The sequence below is a fragment of the Chlorocebus sabaeus genome, chromosome 1 (assembly GCF_047675955.1).
Source record: "Chlorocebus sabaeus isolate Y175 chromosome 1, mChlSab1.0.hap1, whole genome shotgun sequence".
Taxonomy (NCBI): domain Eukaryota; kingdom Metazoa; phylum Chordata; class Mammalia; order Primates; family Cercopithecidae; genus Chlorocebus; species Chlorocebus sabaeus.
Genome location: NC_132904.1, coordinates 76,532,798 through 76,551,807, shown reverse-complemented (window position 1 = coordinate 76,551,807; position 19,010 = coordinate 76,532,798). Strand labels below are relative to the sequence as shown.

The 19,010-nt window shown below is 39.1% G+C and overlaps 1 protein-coding gene and 1 pseudogene across 4 annotated transcripts in view; one reads left to right on the top strand and one right to left on the bottom strand.

The window, feature by feature from the left end:
- TENM4 (teneurin transmembrane protein 4) overlaps positions 1–19,010 on the top strand; it is a 3,083,677-nt gene that overhangs the window by 1,732,693 nt on the left and 1,331,974 nt on the right. The window lies entirely within an intron of this gene.
- LOC103248116 (origin recognition complex subunit 3 pseudogene) lies at positions 779–4,438 on the bottom strand (annotated as a pseudogene).

Below are 19,010 nucleotides of genomic sequence, written 5' to 3'. Positions count from 1 at the left end.
TCAGTGAACACAGTCAGTATGTACTATGACATATGTTGGATTTGGAAGCTTACTCTGTCACCTACTAACCACGTGACCGGGGGCAAGTCTTTTAGCCTCATATAATGTAAATCTGTGAAATGGGATTAAAATAACTCACCGAGATATGAAGATTAAATGGGAACTTTCACGGGAAAGTTTCTGCACAATGCTTGGCACAGAGGGATTGGGACACTCTCTTCTTCCCTTTATCTGAAGGAGTAGCTTTCCTTAAAATGTGAAATACTCATGAGATTATGAATAAAAGAGTGAGGCTGAAGTTAGTGCCTTCCACCTTTATTTATTTTCTGTCTGTGACTTCTAGTTGTATTTCCTTACAGACAAATGTGAGTTATTACTCCTATTAGCACTGCTGAGCTGTTGCCACCATGCTAGAGCAAGCTGGACTCACTCTGAGTCTTGTTAAAAGCTCTGCCAGTTGAGTGCATCCTGGGTTTCCTTCACAAACTATAGAGTTTCTGACTATGAGAGCTCATAAGCACAGCATTAATCTCGAGCCCTAGCCTGAAGCTTTGGTCATGCCAATATGAGATTTGGCAGGACCATCACTGAAATAAAAGATTAAGTTAAAATAATATGCAGTTATCCAACCTAAGCCACTGACTAAGAGAAGAATCCATCTCTGATAAAGAACTGGCTATTTTATAATCAGCAAAGGAACCTTAACCAAGTTCATTCTGAAAATATTCTTCAGGTACTGATAAGTCAAAGGGAATACATTTTTTAAAAATTTATACTCCTGGATAAAGGAATTTATTATATTTTTATACTATAAGTTCAAGAATGATTTACTCACAATTTTGTAATAACTTTGTGAAAAGTACAGTAAAATGTGTGAGCAGTTTTAGTTATATGTATTATTTGTTGGACTCTAAAGTATTCTACAGGTGTTTTGATATATGCCTGTTTGGGGTTAGCAATGTACTTTTCTGGATAAACATCACATAAGGATTACACATTTATCTTCTCACCAAAACAGGCTCCTCTAGTCCTCTAGTGTATGTAAATATCACTGGTCACCTTTTTCACTTAAGCTAAATGTGATAGTTCTGACTTCACTCATTTGCTTTCACTTTCTAGCAGCCTCCCCATGTTAGCCTTGCCACAAGGTCAGTCTTCTATTTGGTAGGTTTTATAAATCCTAAAAGTTCTAGTTCAAAAAGAGTTCTAATAAACCAAGCATGGATAATTTCATTCATTTCTTCTGAGGCTGCAGAATTTGCATCCATTTTTTCAGCATCTGTCAAAACTGTTGCAAAAGCCTATGAACAGTCCACAAGGTTGATTAGCCTGCAACACTCTAGGTGCAATTTATATGCTATGGAAATGTCTGGGGCGATATTTGGAATGCACCCTTCTTTGCTTTTCAGTGCTTCATTCTTTAGATAATAGTAAGGATTGTTGAGTGCAGTATGGAGGGCAATTCATGGAGCAGCATCTAAATGCTCACGAAGGGCATGGGCAGCACTGAAGCGGACCACCTCATGGAGAGGCTGTGTCTCAGGAGGCAGCAGAAGCTGTTCTCTCACTAGACAGTCATGAAGTTCACAACATTTTCTCTGAGTACTTCAAATTTGGTTTGCTTCTTACTTCCGCTTGACTCCTTCATTTCCAGTAAAGACGTCTGAAGATGATAGAGGTCTGTCTTCTGAAGCCCCTTTGACTGACCCAGAAGCATCTTCTTCCTCTTTGGTTTCATCGAAGCTCTGAAACTGGGCCAGGAACTTCTCTATTCTCTTAGCTGTGCTGCCAAGGTGATTTTCACAAGAAGATTTAAAAACCTTGAAACATTCCTCAAGTATGGTCATCAGTTCATCGTTTGCCACATCTTCAGCAGCTACAAGACTGATGCATACTCCTCTGAATTCCATATTTTTTTTTTCTAAACATGTGCGGTACAACTCTCTGATCTGTCAACCTTGTGGATACTTTGGAAGAGAAGAGGTGAACTTATGAAGACATCTCAAAACCGGAAAGTAATTCCTATGATACACATGAAGGTTTTCTAGTAATAATTGTGTTTCCTCCTTCAAACATCTCTCATTGGTCAAGAGCGCAACTTGCTTTTCTACGTACCTCCTAAAAGATGGAAGATGTCAGATGTTTTCCCATTGATTGTTTGATAAAAAATTTATTCTTCTTTTGGCTTCTGGGAGATTACAGCACAGGACACTTAAGGGCTGGGAATAGAAATGCTCTAATAGAGAAAGCTGGTCCTTTTATAAAATTTTGAATTTAGAAATCATGATACAAAAAGATGTTAGTCAGAACCTGCAATGCTTTTTCATTTATTTTAAAGGGAAACTGAGTTGTAAGAAGTAGCTTATTGAGTACCATAGTCAGGTGCTCCTTGCAAGACAAAACTTGGAACAGTTCTATGCACAATAGAGATGATACTGCATGAGGAAACAATCGGCGGATGATAATAGATATGGCAATTCATAAAATGAATATTAGTGAAAATTCATGCAGATGTTGACTGTTGATAATTATGAAGTCTTGCAGTACTTTTGTGGCAAAGCTTTCCATATCCTTTCAGATAACCACAACAGGAGGAGACTGCCATTGGCTAGAAGTAGTCCTCTTTTTGCTTGGCATTTTTGGGTCTGTCTTCTGTCTGACAGTCATATACCAACTGGAAAGTGAATTCATTGAATAATGTATCTTTCTCTGGGTGAGCTGAACACTTTCCCCCTCTTTGGATTTTATATCTACACAGCAGTTCAACAATTGTGAGATCAACTTTTGCAAAAAAAATGTTTCATATCTGGACAGTCTTTAGTTTGCAATGAGACTACATATGGTGCGACTTTATTCTGAAGGGCCTCTGTTAGACTTCTGAATGTTAAATCATGATCTGTGACATTCACACCAAGAACAAGAGCAGCAGTTGGAATTTCTCTGAGTTTTATTTGACAGCCCAAGTCTCTTGAATTCTTCTGGAATCCAGAATGAGATTTTTGCAGAAATTCAATTAGATTGTCAAACAAGTTTTTATTTAATTCTTCTTGTAGTGGCTCATTTTCAGATTTCATTTGCTGCCATATCAACTAAGTTCCAAATTGAAGCTTACTGTCCTTAGACTCATATTTCCCTTTGTTAAAATAGTCCTCCATTGGCACAGAGATCTTTCTCTTTTTGGAGTTTGGCTTAAAAACAGAGCAGCCCTTAGACACTGAGGAAGTGGCTGTGGTCCTACTGGCTCTGTGGATTCCGGATGCACCGGGAATACCTTTTGACTGTGATCCTGAGTGGAGAGTAGAAGAGTACAGGTTAAAGAGAGTACTGTAATTTCAGAACACTAGTGGATTCTATTGTCCTTTTGTGATTAGACTTATTTCAGGGTCATATCAGGTAGTCTCCTGATGGTACTTGATAGGACACTTTAAGTACATAGATGAGGGCACTAGCATTTTGAGCTGCATGGCCTGGTCTTACTGACTTCTTTTAGACCAGCATCTTTAGTGAAGGTACTTACCTCTTCTATCACATCCTTCCATGTAGCTCCACTTCCCAGTTACGCTGGTGCACACCTAATATCCTAAAACCCAAGCCCATCTAATACATATACCCTCAGCTCGTATACACCCTTTTTCTTTGGTCTTCCTACCTTTACATGTACTAGTTTATAATTTAGAATATTCTCACCATCTTTTTTTCCTAGGGATATCTCTCACTTCCTTTGAGACTCTTGGTTCTTCCTGTGACCTCCCATAAGACACTCAGTTTATAGCTTTATAATAGATTTTACTTGTTATGTCTTCCTATGTAGAGTTTTTACATGGCTGAATGTACACAGTGGTTAAGGAAATGAATCATAATAGATATTCAACAAATATAACAAATAGATATCAACAAATATTCAACAAATAGATATTGGACAAATATTATTCAACATAATAGATATCAAACAAATATTTGTAAAATACATTAAGACAGTTTTTTTTTTTAAAGTTATATACCAATCCGGGGCATGAATTAGCGTAATTTGTGGGTACTGGGATGGGGAAAGGATAGTAAAGATATGGCTGAGGTAAGAAGATTGACTACATACCTCTCTCTAACTTCATGGGGTGGAGACTTTCTTCTTTGAAGTTTTATTTAAGACGGAGTCTTGCTCTGTTGCCCAGGCTAGAGTCAGTGGCGTGATCTCAGCTCACTGCAACCTCTGCCTCCCAGGTTCAAGCAGTGCTGCCTCAGCCTCTCGAGTATTTGGGATTACAGGTGCCTGCCACCATGCCTGGCTAATTTTTGTATTTTTAGTAGAGGCGGGGTTTCACCATGTTGATGAGGCTGGTCTTGAATTCCTGACCTAAGGTGATCCAACTGCCTCAGCCTCCCAAAGTGCTGGGATACAGGTGTGAGTCACCATGCCTAGCCCTAAAGTTTTAACATATGATAAAAATCAAGATCAACACTGACATTGTCCTAAATATCATCTATCAACCTCTTATAAAATAGCAGTCACATTGCCAGTTAGTTTATCTCATTCTAAGCCACTACTTAAATTGTAAATAGTAATTCATGTGAATTTGCCTAGTGTTTTATGGTTTCCTAAGTGCATGTATATTCTGTGATCATTGAAATTAGTGTTGTATAATGGTTAACTGCACAGACTTCAACTTTGCTTGAATTCTAATCCTGGCTGTGTCATTTATTGACTTTTAACCTTGGGCAAGTCTATTAACTTCCCTGAAACTCTGTTTCCTTGACCACAAAATAGAGATAGAACATTTCTTATGGGGCTGTTGTGTTTATGAGTGGGTCTCTAATACACACTACATATGTTGCATTTATTTTTGATTCACAGGAAGCACAGGAAGCAATTAAAAATGTTAATGATAATGTGGATAATCACCTTTTTTGAATTTCACATACAAGTCTGTGAAATAAGAAGAGATTTTATTATCCTCCACTTAGTGGATAGAAAAATTGAGACTGTTACCATTAAACTTCTAGTGCTTAAGTAACTTTCCCAAAGACCCAATTACAACTTGAAGGTAGAAATTTTATCCCAGGTTTTCAGATTCAGAATTCAGCATTTTCCCACTGTCATAGATTCCCTACAACCTAAAATAATGTCTCATTTTTCTTTCTTTGGTTTACTGCTCTTTGTAGACTCGGCTTAAATTTGTGAAAGGCAAGTGTGAGGGAAAGGAGAGATTTGTGTTTAAATGAAATGCAAGTATGAAAAAAAATGAATTTAACTGTTCATCCCTACTGAGCAAGTTTGAAGAAAAGAAATTTTCCTATTCTCTACAAACCATTCCCAGTTACCATGAACAGTCAGTGAAAAAAAAAATTGGCTCCATTACTTTATTAAGCATCTTTTGAAAGGATATCAAAAGAACTTCATTTATAAAATCTTGTAAAGGTATGAAAACATTACCAACTACAAAGATAAATGGTTGAAATGAAATGGGAACTGATCTTTTTTGACAAGAATTTCAGTTTGATAACCCTGGCTGTTTTTCCCTTAAATGTAACTTCTGAGGATTTGGCATTAATCAAACCACATTTTAAATATACTGTTACATTAAGGAATGCACATTTGTCCTCAGAGATAATGTTCAGTCTTTTTTACTCTTTATCAAAGCACATTTTAATTGACTGGGAAATTAAGAAATACATTTCCTGCATATAATATGAAAAAATATGTTCACAAAAATAAATATTATAAAAAGAGGTTTATACCAAAAATGTACAGCTAGATCTAGTTGCAGAGCTATACAACTTGGCTCTGTTTGAGACTACATCTAGTTTAATGTAACTTGGATCAGTTTTAGCAACTAGCTAGCACTGTAGAGAAGACATCAGGATTTTATACACACATATATACACACATTGTGTATATACAGATATATATATACACACACATATATATTTGAAGAGAAGCAATATATATATGTATATTGCAGCAATGTTTACTCTCTTGACCAGGAACATTAGATTGCATCTATATATTAAAGTGTGACATGGAAGTAGCTCCTGTCCGAAAACCGTCCTCAGTCTGTTAAGCCCTGTTGATCTCAGAGAGGTGATGGAGAAAAGAGAAGTCATCCCTTATTCCAAGACTTTTACTAAAGACTCCACATCCAGGGCATGGTAGTATACATCATAATTTTATTTTTAAAAGAGAGAGAAATGGCAGAAATAAAACTTTGCTCTTCTTGCTTTTAAAGATCAGAAATTCTAATCAGTTATGTTGAAAATTAAATAACAAATAAAAATAATAGCATCAATGATTTATATTTGTATCATGCTTTACCGTTTTCAAAGTGTATTTATAGCCACTGTTTCAAGTGATCCTCACACCAGCACTGTTAAGCGGGATTTAAGTCAACACTACTCTGCTAAGATATGACTAATGAAGTAGAAACTACTTCCATTTTACAGATAACATTTTTTAAAATGAGTTTCTGAGAGGTCAGATGATGTGCCCAAAGTTATGCCAATAAGTGGTCCAGCTTAAACATGAATCCATTCAACTTGAATCAGAGCATGGTATTGGCTCCATTGGACAGTGAGATTATTAAATCCCACTGCGCTCGTTGGCATGGAAAGCCTAGAAGTCAGCAAAAGTCATTTCTCTTGTGAGTCAAAATGGCATAGCCAGATTTTCAAATTAAATGCTTTTCTATGTTACCTTTGCTTATTGTTCATTTCTTTACCACATAGCACCCAGTATAGAATAGCATACAGTACATTTGGTTAACTATCCATCTCTCTCTTGAAACTTGAGTTACACACACAATTCAGGGCAAGGGCCTAACAGTTTATCATGTGTTCCCATTACAAGATTTAATATAGTAATTTCTGATTCTCTTTCCAGCCTTAAGATGGCATCCAGCCAGAAGATGAATGTTCCTCTACCTTCAGTAGACAGTTTATAACCTGAACCCCTCCAAGCATTAGTCCTTGCTCTGACTTGAGAGTCAGCTCACACTCAGAATTCTGAGTTTGATGCCTATTTTTAAAGCTGAGGACTCCTCTTCCTGAGTTTTCCTACCTTTCAACAGGAGCAAGGTGTATTAGTCTGTTCTCACGCTGCTAATAAAGACATACCTGAGACTGGATCATTTATAAGGGAAAGAGGTTTAATGGATTCACAGTTCCACATGACTGGGGAGGTCTCACAATCAGGTGGAAGGCAAATGAGGAGCAAAATTACATCTTACATGGTGGCAGGCAAGAGAGCTTGTGCAGGGGAGCTCCCGTTTATAAAATCATCAGATATCGTGAGATTTATTCACTACCACAAGAACGGTATGGGGGAAAGTGCTCCAGTGATTCAGTTATCTCCACCTGACCCCATCTTTGACACGTGAAGATTATTAAAATTCAAGGTGAGATTTTGGTGGGCACCCAGCCAAACTATATCACAAGGGAACTTCTCTCTGCCTCCTTATTGACTCTTCTCCATAGCAGTCTGCACCTGTTAATCACTTCAAGAATGAACATCTTACCATTATTCATGTTGCCTTTGGAATTATATAAGTTGATTATCCTTCTGGTGGCACTGTGGTGGAAGTGTTCTGATAACAGGCATGTTTCCACACTAGGTAATGTTCTAGGTAATGTGAATCTCATGGCTGTTACACAAAGAGGTAAATAGAGGTGGCGCCTTCCACTGTGTGCTTTAATCATTCAAACTGCCGCCCATTGCTGATATTGGGCACTTGGGCTGTTTCTTCCTAATTCATTCGTCTCCGTATTTTTCATTTGATACCCTTTTCCTTCTGATCTAATGACTCTAGTCACTAAATTTACTTTCTCACAGTCCACTGATACCTATAACTTATCTCTACCACAATTTACGTTTACTTTTCATCCCTTAACTCTGCTGATTTCTTCATCCACTTGCTTAACAAATATTCAAAGGTTCAAAATTATTTGACTTTTAAAAATTAGTAAACTTTACTTTTAGAGAATTTTTAGGTTCACAGCAAAACTGAGCAGAAGGTACAGTGATTTCCCATATATCACCTAACAACAGTTGTATATAGCCTCTTCCTCTATTGATGCCCTGCACCACAGAATACATTTGTTACAGTCAATGGACCTACATTGAGACATTGTTACCACCTGAGGTCCATAGTTTACTAGGGTTCACTCCTGGTCTTGTACATTCTATGGGTTTTGACAAATATATGATGGCATGTGTGTGCCATGGTGCCATGGTAATATTGTACAGAATAGTTTCATTGCCCTAAAAATCCTCTGTGCCCTGCCTATTCATCCCTCCCTCCCTCTTAATCCCTGCCAGCCACTGATCTTTGTACTGTCTCCAGAGATTTGCTTCTTCCCGAGTGTCATACTGGTGAAATAAACAGTATGTAACCTTTTCAGATTGGCTCTTTCCACTTAATAATAGGCATTTAAGGTTCCTTTATGTCTTTTCATGACTTAATAGCTCATTTTTATTAGTGAATTGTGAATGAATTCCGTTTTCTGTATCTACCACAGTCTCTGTATCCATTCATCTACTGAAGGACATCTTGGTTGCTTCCAAGTTTGGCAGTTATGAGTAAAATTTTTTTAAAAAAACATCAAATAGGGGCCTGACACTCTGCTGGATACTGTTCCATAGACTCTCTTAATGATTCTCCGACTCCTCAAGATGGTTAACTATTTGGAGAAGTAAGGCTCAGAGAAGTTAAGTGACATGACCCAAATCACCAAGTTGGTGAATATAATTGTCAGGACTTAAACTCCATGTATTTTAATACAAAGTCCACAATTTCATCAGCTGCCTAGGGGAGGGGATGCATACCTCCCTACCACTCTCCCTTGCTAATGGTAGACGTTGCTGGTTAGCTACAACATACTTGCTTATGAAGCCTAATTCAATACAAGCTGTCAATATTAATCGATTATCATTGGCATACATGATGAAACCTAATTGACAGCCTTGCCATGACCATGGCATATGCATTCAATCTTTGACAATATTTTGGCTAACACCAATGAAGTATGGATTTTATTATTAATATAACAGCCTAATTCAGGAAGAAACTATATATCCTTATGGTCCTTTTATAACTTTATGGTACGTTAGTAATGATTCCTTAATTCTGTTAAATTATTGAAATCCAGTTCTTACTAGCCTTCTTCACTCCTATCTTCATGCCTATGCCTCGCTACAGGCTGAATGTTCTAACACTGGACCTTTTTCCTTTACATGCAAATGCTTCCCACATATGCAAGTAGGAGTCGAGCTTCAGTTACCAATGCATGTAGAAGAAAGTGCCCATTATCATTAGGATTGTAGACCAGCAGACAGACATTGGAAAGCACATACATTCTAGACTGTTGTGTGTTGACAGATTTTTACTTTTCCTTGAGGTTCTCAGTATATCAATGCCACATAATTTTATATTTTCTGCTTTTAATCTATGACTCCAATCATGTCACTTACTGGGAAGGATTATAGTTTTGATGTCTGGGTTTATTTAAATCTCAGATATTTCTATTGGAAGTCCAGTTTTTTTTTTTTTTTTTTTTTTTTTTTTTTTTTTTTTTTTTTTTTTTTTTTTTTTGAGACGGAGTCTCGCCCTGTCTCCCAGGCTGGAGTGCAGTGGCTGGATCTCGGCTCACTGCAAGCTCCGCCTCCCGGGTTCACACCATTCTCCTGCCTCAGCCTCCCGAGTAGCTGGGACTACAGGCGCCCGCCACCTCACCCGGCTAGTTTTTTGTATTTTTTAGTAGAGACGGGGTTTCACCGTGTTAGCCAGGATGGTCTCGATCTCCTGACCTCGTGATCCACCTGTCTCGGCCTCCCAAAGTGCTGGGATTACAGGCTTGAGCCACCGCGCCCGGCCCATTATTTTCTATACCATGCAACAGTTTGCTATGAAATGAGCAGCTTAAAACATTATACATTTATTATCTCATAGTTATGGATCAGGACTACAGGAACAGCTTAACTGTGACCTCTGCTCAGGGACCTACAAGACTAAATTCAAGCTGTTAGCCAGGCTTCATTGTTATTCACAGACTTGAATAGTGAAGAATCTGCTTCAAGCCTACTCAGGTTGTTGGCAGAATTGCGAGTGAGTCTGTCATGAGAGAGTTTTACATGATATAACTTAGTCAAGGGAACAATATTTCATAATATTTTTTATGTTCTATTGGTTAGGAGCAATTCACAGATTCTGTTCACTCAAGGGGAGAGGATCATACAAAGACCTGAATATCTACAAGAGGGGAGCATAGGACCACCTCAGTCTGTCTACCCCAAGAAAGTAGTTTAGGGTGATAGGAATAGAACCAATGAGACTCCAAAATATGAAATATTATTTAGAGAAACCTAGAATAGATCCTGATGACAACATGACCCAGAATGCCTGGGGAAAAGCAAAGTGTATGTGCATTCCCATGAATGACCGCTAGGTGCCAGCTACCATTCCGAGAAGGAGAATTCAAAGACAAGCACATTCTTCTCTCAGGGTGACATTGTCTAGACCGGCAAATAAACAAACACAATAAATAGCAAAGCAGGATGTGATAAGTGCTATGATAAAAGTAGGTAAAATTACTATAGAAGCAAAGAGGAGGGAGATGCGATAGGCTAACAATAACCATAATGAAAGGTTTCCTAGAATAGGTAATATTGGGCTATGTTTTTAAGAACAGAAAGAAGTTAGATCAACATATAAAGTAGGTGTGTGTGAGTGTGTGCATGTGTGTGTTTCTCGTATGGAACAGACAAATGTAAAATAACTAAATACAGGAGTAACATGAGAAGAGCAAACTTCTGAAATAATTGGATACCTTCAACAAAAATCTATAATCAATATGGCTCAAATACAGAGTGCTCTAGGGAGTGGAAAGTAAGGTTAGAAAGGTCAGTGAGAGCATAGTGAAGAACAGCACTGCTGGAATATGCCAGACCATTGGGTCCAGACTTTATTTTCAGAGAGTGGGAAATATTTAAAACATTTCACCAGATAAAATGTATATTGTACGTATGAAGTTCCCCTTCGTCCAGAAATTTTTCTTCTAAAACTTAAGGAAATAGCTTGAACAAGTGCACAAGAAAGTTGATGTAAGAATGTTTCTAATTATTTTTTACAAAAACGTGAAAAGTTGAAAATAATTGCATAGGAGGGTTTTAAAATACAGTATGTTATATCCATTGGATGGACTATTGTATAGATCTTGTGATGACATGGAAAAATATCTGTAGTATGTCATTAAATAGAGAAGGCAGATTACAGAAAAATATGAAGAGTACAATTTTAGCAGTCTAACCACATGTAATTTTAGATGCATTAAAATATGGAATGATAACATTCAAATCATTCGACATCCTCAGAAATTATATCCTTTTCATATGTTTCTGTTTGGTTTGAAGTTTTTACAATGAGCAAAAGCAATACAGGCATACCCATTTGGAAAAAGAATTTTATATCAGAAACATCACTGTAGTATATTGTAGGGATTGATATGGAAGAGTTTGTTAGAGCAAAAATTGAAGGCACTGTAACAAAGATACACAAATTATAGTGTTTCTGACAGATAAATTGATTTTCCTGTCATGTGACAACTCAAGTAGCATCCAGTTCTGTGTCCACAAATCCACCAGGGTCCCAAGCTAACAGGGCAGGTGTCCTTTCCCCAAAACTGGTGTACAAGATTTTCCAGTTCTTGCCATTTCCAGAAAATGGGAAGGAAAAGGGAGAAAAGAGTCCAGGACAAGATTCTTTTGCTGAAATGGCTTGGATCCTGTACACATCACTTCCTTTTATGTCTTATTAGTAAGGAGTTAGTTATGAAATTAACTGCGGGCTGGAGGAAGGGTTGACAATCAGCAATCTGCCACAAGGAGCAAAAAACTCTAAATGGGGGAGATTGTTTTGCAGCTTGATGTAATCATCAGGCTAAAAGATGAGTTTGTGCTTTTGTTGTTATTCCTTATTTTTAAATGAGCTTCAGGTGCATATAATTGGATTAATTATATTCCTTGTTTCAAAATATATGTTCATCATTGGTTTATACAAGGTTCTCACTTGTTTGTTTATTATAAAATACATTGCTGCCCTAAGTAAAAATGAAATTGGTTGGGTTTTGCCACATAATAAATCATTCAAAACTCAGTGGCTTCAAGTAACAATGATTTACTGGTTCATGATTTTGTGGGCTGGCAATTCACCTGGGCTCACCTGGGTAATTCCTCTGATCTGGGCAGGTTTGGCTGGATAGTCTGAGATAGCCTTGTTCACAGTTGTCTGGAAGTTGTTGTGGACTATTGGTTAATAGTCAGCTGGGGTTACAGAGGTGGTGGCGCCAGGTTTTTCTACCAGGCTAGCTCAAGTGTGTTCACATGATAATGACTGTAGTGTTCCTAGGAACAGCAAGAGAGAGCTAGCTCGATGTGCAAGCACATTCCAAGTCAGTGTCTGTCATGTTTGCTCTTACCCCTTGGTCAAAGCAAGTCATTTTCCAAGCCCATAGCCAGTGTGGGAGAATATCAAGGGTGTGGATACACAGAGGTATGGACACCTTAGAGCCATTACTACAGCAACCTACATAATGGAAATCCTGTATCTACACATGTGGTCCTCCCCCATACTTAATAGCTCTTACTAGATTGTACGTAATCATAAGTTATTCACTTGACTATTGTATAATATTCCACTATATCCCATTGAATTAATATACCATATTTTATTTATCCTATGACATGGGGATGGTATTTGGGTCATATACAATTTTTTGCTACTATAGACAGTACCACTGTGAACATTATTGGACATGTCTTCTCTTACACATATAAAAATATTTTTCCTTGGGTATATCTAGGGGTGAGATCATGAATATCAAATGTTGTGAAGTAATACCAAATTATTTTCCAAAGTGGTTATACCAGTTGACATTCTCACCAGCAAAGTATAAAGGATCCTATTGATCCACAATTCTCCATAACTGAGCATAATATTCAAAGCCTTCTTAAGTTTTGCAGTGAGATGAATACAAAGTCGTACCTCACTGTGACGTTGATGACAGCGATCACGTAAACTGCCCTTGGTCCTGACCCTTAACAGCAAGACACTAGAGCCTGTTTGATTTCCTGGTCCCAATCCTCCTCCATCTCAACTCCATCTTCTCTGGTTTCTCTGACACCCTCTGTGATTTAAGGCCCACAAGGCCCCATGACCACCCCCAATATAGCTACAACATAAAGTTCCTTCCAAATCTGAAATTCTTCTTTTTAAAATTTCTTTTCTTTCAAAACTTTCTTTCTCTGGCAAAACAACAGGAGGTTTGGAATTGGACAAGCCTGGTATGAATTGCACCTCCTATACTTAACTAGCTGTGTAACCTTTAACAATTTACTTCAAAACATTTCTATGCTCCAGCTTTCTCCTACGTAAAACAAACATAACAATTCTCATTTTTTGTGAGCACCACATGTGGTGACATATGCAAAGAGGCATGCAACAAACGGGTGCTCCAATTTGGAAGTGCTGCTGATGACTGGGCACACCCTCCTGCTGGGTTCTTGGTTGAAGGAACCAGCCTACTACAGCATCAAGATTAGATAGACTAGCCTTGCCTGAGGTTAAATAGCTATTTCAGTATTCACTCATGTCAAATAAAATTGTGGCTCTCAAAACGATAGTCAGATCTAACAAATTCATTCAGCTAATTTTTGGACAAAGTCTCAATGATGATAATGTAGATCATTAATCACTACTCCACCTGCACATGAAATAGGACAGATCTCAGTGTCAGGCATTTTCACAACTAGCATTAACAGCAAGGAAAACACAGTGATTAAGGTCCTTCAGTGCTGTTTTGCTCCAAGGAAGTGAGGAGGCCCGGGGGGATATATCAGGAAGTGTGTGTCCCCTAAGGGTCAGGAGACATGTCTTGCAAACCTGGCTCTGCTATGAGCATATTGGGTGATTGTAAAAATATGTTGACTTCTCTGGGTCAGAATTTCCTGAGAACATTGACAAACACACATTTGATAAATGTTTGTTGAGTTGAAATGAATTGTATCTGAAAAATGCCAATGTTGGACTAAGCCATCCCCAGTATTCCTGAGGAACCCCTACACTTTCACACCTCATTTGAAGCAGCAACTTCTGCATGAAGTCTTTTCTGACTGCTCCAGAGTGGCAAGGCCCTATTCAGGAGCACAGAGCCTCCCATTAAAGATCTTTTCAAAGGACTCAAGACCATAAAGTGGTCCAATGATGTTTATGGGAGATACAAAGGTGGTTGTAGTTTCCCAAGAATCCACACTTATATCGCAAATGTCCATTAGAGGCTGGGAATTTATGCATGGCCTGGATCCTATGAATGGCTCGTGGTGAGTGAGGTACAAGCCCCTTTGCTGCATTCTACACCACTCTGCCTGATGTTACACGGATCTGGCTTAGGGATGAGTGGCTCTTCTCTGGGATAATCTCATTATTTGAAGTTAAGTCAGACACTGATGCTACAGAAACTTTGATTTGTGTTTAGAATATTTGTGTTAGAGGAATTGTTTAAAGGTTTGTCATTTTAACAGACCAAAACCCAGATAGGTCTAAAAAGAACATTAAAGCATAACTATATCTCCTCAATATAGCACAATGCAATAATGTTCTGAACCTGTAGCTCAAGACTAATTCCAGCTCTTCTACTGATAGCATGTATAATTTTCAGTGAATCACCCGTTTTCTGAGCCTCAGTTTCCTCACTTAGAAAACATAGATAATAATATCTGTTCTGCTGCTTTTGTGGAAACATTTGAAACTCAGGGAGATAATGTAGTGGTGTTGCATTGGAAGTTGTTGTTACCTTGAATCATCTCCATCTGTCTCTGCAGTGGTTCTGGGTCCCCAGTTCATGGGAGCCCTCACTAATCTTTAGCTGATGGGACACTGTCATAGCCATCATCTGGATACTTTGTGTTTACACAGCACTTACTCAGAGGAGCTGAAGGCAATGGGGCTTCTCTTCTGCACAATCCCTAGGGGTACTCTCATCCTGTAATGGCTCAGAGCTTGGACATATTTTGCAAGATAATCAGCTCAAACTCTCTTCTGCTTGGTTTCAGCCCATTTCCCCCTGCCACATTCCCCGGGACCAAACTTCTGTCTCCAACAGTGGGGAGAGCAAGACTAGTGCCAGATTATCTAGTTACAGAAGCTAAGACTATTGCTGCCATACATGATGCAAATATATTTTGATCAAGGCCCTAATTCTGATTTCTGGGATGTCACATTGCATTAGTAATATGCAGCCTTTTCTCCACCACGTGGCACAGGATGCTCACTGTCCCTTAAGGTGGAACCAGAGAGCTACATTCTGACTGTGATATGAAGGATACTTTTGTTCCTTTGCAGACATATACCATAGTGATTAAGAATATATATTTTGGATTCCAAGGGATTTGAGTTAGAACCCTATCTTTGCTATTTGTTAATTAGATAACCTTCCACAAGTCACTAAACTTCAGTTACTTTTTATGTACAATGAGCTAATAACATATACCCTCACAGGACTGTAAGGAGTATTAAGTTACCTAATTTATGTAAAGTATTTAATACAGTACTTGGCCCATAGAAAGAGCTCAATCTTAGTATGTATAATTATTACTATATTATCATGTAACTTATATGATCTCATTCCCAATTTTGGTTTCTGTTATATTTAAATCCAGTTTACTTTGTCAATTAATTGAACAATCACATATATGCCTTCTTGACGGGAAGTCTGATATCATCTCTTGAGTACTATTCTGGTATTCCATGTCTCTGCTATGAATTGTTCAAGAACTTTGAAGTGTATAAAAATCAATAAAGGGCCAGGCGCAGTGGCTCACGCCTGTAATCCCAGCGCTTTAGGGGGCCAAAGCAGGCAGATCACCTGAGGTTAGGAGTTTGAGAACAGCCTGGCCAACATGGTGAAACTCCATCTCTACCAAACATACAGAAATTAGTTGGGCGTGGTGGTGAGCACCTGTAATCCCAGCTACTCAGGAGGCTGAGGCAGGAGAATTGCTTGAACCTGGGAGGTGGAGGTTGCAGTGAGCTGGGATTGCACTATTGCACTCTAGCCTGGGCAACAAGAGTGAGACCCCATCTCAAAAAAAAAAAAAAATCAAGAAAGTTAACCAGGCTGGGCATGGTGGCTCATGCCTGTAAATCCCAGCACTTTAGGAGGCCAAGGTGGGAGGATCACTAGAGCCCAGGAATTGGAGACCAACCTGGGAAACATAGCAAGACCCCAATTCTTTAAAAAAAAAAGAAGAAGAAGAAGAGGAAGAGAAAGAATAATAATTAGCTGGACATGGTGGCACCCACCTGTCGTTCTATCTATTCAGGAGGCTGAGGTGGAAGGTTCATTTGTGCACAGGAGTTTGAGGCTGCAGTGAGCTATGATTGTGCCACTATATTCCAGCCTAGGCAATGGAACAAGACCACATCTCTGGGATAAAAAAAAGAAAGAACTCACCTGTCATGGCTTCTGGCAGCTGGTTTTGCACAGCCTGAGATTGCCCAGTGCCATAAGGATGAATGTCCTTGTGAACCCATCTTGGGCTTCTTCACCCTCCATCACATTCTCACCATTTCCCCTCCTCTGAATTGCAAGGTGGAGGGGCTGACTAGGGGACTAAGGAATTCCAGGGTCTCTCTGTCATCTGGCTTCTAACTGGCTTCAGCCGATAGAAGGCACTGGGAGGAGATTAGAAGAAAGTGAAAGGAGCAGTCAGGCTGTTTCTCTCCCTTCCTCTTTGCCTCAGGCTCTTGGATCAGATAACACTTCTTATTTTCTTCATAACTTTCCCTGCTATTTCTGATCTCTGGATCATCCCACAATCATCTGCCTGACTCCTTAGCTACACGCCTATCTGCATAACAAATCCTCCACATTAAATTCTCTCTATCATAAAGACTGGAAGTGGTTTCTGTTTGTCTGGTTAGACCCCTACTGTTATAATTTGCTGGATTCCCTGCTAGTACTGTGGGGGCCTCCTATATTCACTCCAAGATTATAGCTTTCATTTTCCACATGTAGATGCTCATCTCGATTACATAAACGTGATACTAAGTCAGAGTTCCTGAGACCTGAGGAGATGCCAGTCTTATGATTGCATAACTAAGTGATGTCACCAGCCAAGAGCTCTTCTAAGGGACCAGCTAATACTGGTTACTGAAAATGAAACTGCACCTCCTCCTTGACCAATGCAGTGTTTAATCAGAGATGGTTTAATCACATACCACTCTATGCTATCACAATTCCCTGTTCATACTTCTGTTGTAGCACTCGACACTTTATCACTGTGTGTGTGTGCGCGCGTATGTGCCTTAGTTTATCAATGCACATCTGGTGGAAAATGAGCCCCTTGAACATTGGGATTATATCTGTATCCCATGGGTCTATCATAATGCCTACCTCAAAGGAGGTATTCGTTATATGTTTAATAAATAAAGGAAAAAATAAACAACTGAGTGACATTCATTAACTAATGAGTAGAAGAATGAAAGAATAGATGAATAAATGAATGAAATTCAAGGAAACAAATGAAAGGGGAAGACAGGGGCATGCAGGATGCCTAAGGAAGTCACAGCATGGAGGTTCCAAGTCTGAGATTGTTGATGCTCATGCTTTAATATCCCACCCCAGAGGCCTGCATCACAAGTGTTTGAAAGAACAAATGAGAAATATGAAACCCCTTTTTAAAAGTTATGAGAGCTTTCCAAAATTATAAAACTGCAATTCAAGTCCTGCTCCCCCAGTCTGCCTTCTCTGCTGGCTCCACCCCACTCAGCTGTCTCTCAAGGAAGGAGGGCAGGGGACTAGCAGGATACTGGTAACTAGGGATTGCCTACTAAGCCCTTCAGTCCTCACCACAGAGATGGCTGGGGGTGTCCTCTCTACTTTACAGATGATGAGATGTGCATAGAAAAAGAGACTTTAAAAGAAATTGTCCAAGATTCCCTAACTAGTAAATGGTCCAATTTGGATTTGCACTCAGATCTCTGCAAAACCCAGAGAGTCGTTTTCCTACCCCAGTAAGCTGCCTTTACTGCAATGTGCAGAGATGTGATTTATCTATGCAGCTCAGCGGAGGAATGTGGCTGGCTGACTAGATATTACTAGACAGGGGACACTGCTTTGGAAAATGATGTACTCCATGAAATTGAAAATGGGAAATAATATATATACCAGAGATTTCTACCAGGTAGCTACTAAAAACCTCAGCAACAGAAGTGTACAGGCATACACTGTATTTTAACAGTTTAATCCTCTTTTAGGTGTTTTTTTTTTTTAGGCCAGTTGAATTTATCCTGGAGAAGCTGCCTGTGTTCCACCTGTCACCCCCTGGATTCCACAGCACCTGCCTCAGGAAGGTGCCCCTATCTATATCTGTTCCTTCCGTGTTTGCCTGTATTTACAGGGTATTGGTCAGGGGACAAATGCCCAGACCGCTGTAAATGCTCTTCATCATTTCCTCACTCCCACTCTCATTCCCTCTTGTGCCAATTTGCCCACTGGTGCAGATCTTGCAGCAGTCTATGGTGATGGAGAAATCAGCCATACATTCTATTGCTCCCTTACCCATTCATTCATTTGTTCCATCAAGTCCTCCTATGCCCCGGAGGTACGCAGCACCAGTGGAGCAGGCAAACTTGGACACAGATAATTATGATATCATATTCAAAGAATTTTCATAAAGATAACAGGATATGGGAGCACTTGGAGGGAGCAGTTATCTCTGGCTAAGTGGAGGAATGTATTACTGAGGAAGAAATTTTCCAGTTGGTCTTAACAAATGAATTAGAGATGCTCCTGTGCAGAACGAGAGAAAGAATGGATGCACGTGGAAAAAAGGTGTTGCATCCAGGTACAAAGGTTGGAGAGATGATGGGATCATCCATCCGGGGCCTTCCTCCACCTTGTATGGAGGCAAGAAATGAGCCTGAAGAAAGTAGTTGTAAAGGCAGCTTGAACTCAACCCCATACACAGA